Here is a 5131-nt window from a genome sequence, read left to right on the forward strand (position 1 = left end):
GGTGGCGGCGGCGGCGGCGGGGGCGGAGGGGGAGGAGGGGGCGACGTGAACGGCGGGAACGGCCGGCTGTCCCCAAGCATTCAAGTACCTTTTTTCCTTATTAGAATTTTGCGTTCAACACATGCGGCCACTGATTGAAACACGTTCTCAACTTGCAGCGCTCATTTCTTGACCCGTCCCGCCGCCTCAACCGCCAGTAACAGCGCGCACAACCTCTGTGGCGGAGCGCGTAGTGCGATGCGGCGGCGCGCCTGGGAAGCGTGCTGCCGTGACGGGACTGCACAGTCAGCAGCGGCGAGGCGTGTCGTCTAGCCATCCACATGCTCGGTGCAGGCGAGGATTTGCAGGTCCGGGCAGTCGGCATGCAAGCAAGCCGGTCTGCGATGCCCGAACCCCTCAGTGCGGCGAGGCTTAACGCTTCGGCTCACCCGCCTGCGGGTTGCTGGCTGGGTGTGTTGATGAGGCCGTCCCTGTGCACGGTAGCAAGTGCAACGTCACAGCGTGCACCACAAGTTGATGTGCTTATGCCATAGGCGTGACATATACGCCAAGCTCGGGGCGCCCGCCTGCTGTTCACCGCCATAACCGGAGCGCAGCTGTGGGTAAGGCCACGAGAACACCAGTGCTGGCGGCAGGCGATGCACGCAGCGAGCGGCCTGCATATATCTGACTCATATCCAAGGTATACGACCTTGCAAAACTTCAAGTTAGGGATCCGAGGCAGATTACCGCGTGTCTGGTGGTGCGGATCAGCGCTCTTGGTTGCATGTTCAGCGTCACAAAGCGCTCAGGCTGTGACTGCCACCCCGCTCACCGTCAGCGGGTGCGGCGTGCACTCGGCAAGGCAAAAGCTGCAAGCTCCCCGCTCGCTCCCGCCGCAAGGGCCTCAGCACACACAGCAGCACCAGGCGCCAGCCCAGCCCGCTCCTCTCTGGTCGCCTCAGCATGTGGCCAGCATCAGCCTGTCTATTCAATTCACACGACGTATCAGTCTCTGCCGCTCACGGGCGGCACCGCGGGGCGGGGCAGGTCTGCAGACTGGCACGGGCGTAACTCAGCCGCCACGCCTTGATTCATGGATGTGCCCGTGTGTGTTGCAGTGCCTCACGTGCCAGTGAGAGCGGCGGCCATTCTTTCGTGCGGGGGGACCACACTGCCCCGTGCCGCACAGCTGCTGAAAAACCTCTTTGCGGCCGGTCAGTATGTGACCAGCTTTAAGCGGGTGCTGCGCGATCTGGATCCCAGACTCCTGGGGTTGACTCGACTTGGGCCCACTGGTGCGCGCCGTCCGCCTCTTCAAGGGGCGGCTGCAGCTGCGCCACCCGGTGTGGCGGATGGTGCCAGACGACCCGTTTGTGCCGGGGGTGGTGGCCAGCGCGTTCACGGGGCGCAGCGCGGGGCCCCGCAGGGCGGGCGGGCTCGCCGCCGGCGCAGCGCGTGCTGCGTCGCGGCCGCGTCGGCAGGGCGCCTGCGGGTGGCCGTGGGACCTGTGGCAGAGGAACGGGCGCTGGCACTCCAGCAAGACCGCCCTCTCAATGCGCGGCGCACAGCCGCGGCGCGTCGCATGCGATCTTCACCGGCAGGCCGGCCGGGAGACACCCAATCAGACTATTAGCTAGTGGGGGGCAGGCCATAAACCAAGGGGGTCGTACTGTGGGAGTGTGGCGTATTTCCCAGTGTTGGCGAAGCGGGCCACCATCTCTATATGATGAAAAGCACAAATACATTATTGCATATTGATATCATACATGTATGTTGCCAGGGCCGTGGCCTTTCAATCGCCTCCTCTGTGAAGAGTGGAGCGCTGACCTTGATGCCATATCCACAAGAATTAGTTTTCCAACAGATCCTGAGACTGACCGCACACACAGGTTGCTCAGGTGCAATGAGTAGTCAGGGTCCAATCTGCACGAGCCCATGACACTAAGATTTCACCGAAAACTTGTGCACATGTCCGACTTCTGCAGGAGCGGTATCATATCTAGATAATATTGCTGCTTGCCACATCTGCCATGTGCAATATCTACGGTGATGAACACTCGCTCTAGTCACCTAGACGCCCCCCGGTAATCGCCCTTGTTACCGTGTGCATGCCACGACGGAGTGTATCTGAATAAAGGATTCTCCGTTGCTGGTGTGAGCTCACTGCATCGCCGCTCGTCGCGTGTCATCGTCCGCAAACTTCTCTCAGCGAGGCAGCGTCGCCAACTATGCGGTGTGTTCGGAAATTCCTCGCAAGTATGGCGGTGGGGTTGCTGCTGGTCAACATGCTGGGCTGGACCATGTGTGCCAGGTGCGCATGCAGACGCACGCCCACCCCTTTGGGGGCGCTCTGGAAGGAGGGTGCCCAGCCAACAGGGATACCGTACCCTTGCGGGAGCTGGCTAACCCGTGCTAGCCGATAGATGTTGCTGCTCACCACTCATTCCCAGCTGTTCAGCAAACATGCCTGGCCGTCGCGCTGTGCACAAGCTTGCATGTCTGTCCCGACTTACAGCTGTAATTCACAGCTGTAATAGCTTCTGCAGCCACTCGTGTGCATGTGTGCAGCCAGCGAGGGACCTTTGGCAGGTCCATATCCCACCTGCATGCAGGCTGCCACTGTTCTGTGCAGACCACCGTGCGGTGCATCGAGTTCTGCACACATTTCATGCTTACTCACCCCCATTTAATCAGTCACCACTGCACAAACCCTCGGGATACACTGTGCAGCGCTCAAGCAACCCCCAGCGCCAAAGCAAAGAAGCAGAGCCTGGCAGTGGTGAGTGCTGCCCGCGGATCACGCACTGCCTTTGGTGTGCTTCCGTGCTTGTATGGCGTATCAAAATGGCAGGAGTCAGCATGGCTCCCACATGTAGGAGTGCACACCCAACAAGGATGCATGCTCGGCAGCCTGTCCACCTGGGTGTGTTTGACCCGTAAATACAAAGGCGTGCGAGCACGTGTCTTCACATGCCCTAACGAAGCTGTTCGTTGCGCACTACCCTCATGCAGTGCGCGCCCGTCAAAGCTTTGAGGAAGTCATGCTCGTCCAAGGCCAACGTTGCCGTTATGGACCAGCTGTGCGGCGAGCTGCTGGCCCCGGCCAATGTGACGACTGACAGCAAAGTGGGTGCATGTGCGCAGGCTGAACACATGTGCACGCAAGTGACGAAGCATGTGCATGGCCAGGTGTTTGGGGATGCGTACACTGCAGATGCAATGACGCCTGAGAAGGTGGCGTGCTTGTGAATTTCGTCCAAAAGCACTCCCCCCACTGATTTGCACCAACTGCAGCCCCTCTAACGCCAGTGATCAGTCGGTCATGGCATGATTACCACATTCACACCCTTGCATCCTCCTGCTTGCTTTCCCTCACTCCCCTAGGATGCCACCAAACTTCGCTATGGCTGTGGCGTGGCCACCACTGCCCAGGTCAACAAAGTGTCCAGTGACCTGGCAACCCTGGAGCCCAAGGTCACCGCCGCCGTTGCCCAGGCCAGCTCTCTGCAGGCCACTGTCACCCAGGAACGCAACCAGACGGCGGCACTGCGCGCCGAATTGGACGGGTTGCGCTCAACGATTGCAGCGCTCACCACGGCTGGCACACGCACTGCACAGCAGCTGGCCTTGCTGGAGACGGCAAACCAGACCGCAGCCCAAAAGATTGCGGCGCTCACTGCCACTGTGCAAGAGCTGCAGGCGACCGCGACCAATGCTACCGACCCAGCCAGTCTGTCCCAGCAGTTTGCCACCCTTGCATCGACGGACACGCGCACCGCGCAGCAACTGGCCTTGCTGGAAGCTGCGAACAACACAGCTGCCCAGCAGATCGCCGCCCTTGCAGCAGACAACTTGCGCGCCGCGGAGCGGCTGGTCTCGCTGCAGGTGGCAAACCAAACAGCCGTCCTGGAAATCGCAGCGCTCAAGTCTGCGTCGCAGCAGTGCACCTGCGGTCTGGAGCTTGCGGCTGTCAACACCACCCTGGCAACAGTCACGTCGCTCCAGCAAACGGGCGCAGCGGCAATCTCCTTGACCAACGCAACAATAGAGACCCTCAGATCCGCAGTCGCCGCAGATGCAGGCAGCCGTGCGTTGGTCAACACCACCCTTGCCACCCTGGCAGCGACGGTTGCCAACCTGTCGGCCGTCAACTTCGCTACTTTCGTCAAAACCACAGACCTTCAAAACATCGATGCGGCGACTCTGGGCGGAACGCCTGCGGCGCAGTACGTGCGTGCGCGCGTAGTGCTGTTTGCTGAAAGCGCTACGATGCGGCAGGGTGCCTTCAGTGGTCGCAGTGGTGCCGACGACCTGTGCAGCAACTCCGCTGCCCGACCTGCCGGGCTCGCACGGGTGCGTGCGTTCCTATCGACATCTTCATCTGACCAAGTTAAGGACTTCACAACACTGTATGGGGTTCCCACGTCGCTCGCGATTACGTCTCCGGTTGCGACCGTCATAGCTGCCAATTTCTCAAGCCTGTTTACCTCACCTCTCCAGAGCTCCTTGTTTGCTGCAAAGGTACTGCCAACATCTGGGTTTTTTTGGAGTGGGAGTGTGGCAGACGGTTCTGCGTCCACCTCTACCTGCAATGGCTTCACGTCCAGCTCTGCAGCAACATCTGGAGAGGTTGGGTTTGGAATCAACATTGATTCTTCTTGGTTATCTTTCAACGGTGGTGTTGGAGTTGGGTGCCACAACCTTGCTTATGTTATGTGCATTGCTTTTTGAGTGCACCACCGCCGATGTATGTAGGTGGCGTACGATGTGCGTCACTTCGCGGTTTTGCGGCTGCGCGCCGCTCCTGCCACCCAGAAATATGCTCATTTTTTGCAGACTGATGCACTTTGACGCAAGCTGTTGTCCGAAGCAGCCCTGCAGGTGCAGATTGCGATATCTGCCGTGCGCTGCCGCTGATGTTGGGTGCAGCGCAATCCCGCAGTGTCCCCGCAGTGGCGTTCGATTCCGTCTAGCTGCTGCAGTTGACACGCAGCGTGCCCGGCGCGGCCGGCGTCCTCGTCGGCCACAAGTCGCGGGAGCACGTGGAGCCAAACATGGCGCTGGCGCGCGCGCCGCGGCTGGGGGACGACGTCTTCTGGCTCGTGCGGGTGCAGGTCGCCGCGGCGCTGCGGCCGGCGGCGGTGGGGGC

This window comes from Monoraphidium neglectum (genome assembly GCF_000611645.1).
Source record: "Monoraphidium neglectum strain SAG 48.87 unplaced genomic scaffold scaffold00331, whole genome shotgun sequence".
Lineage (NCBI taxonomy): Eukaryota > Viridiplantae > Chlorophyta > Chlorophyceae > Sphaeropleales > Selenastraceae > Monoraphidium > Monoraphidium neglectum.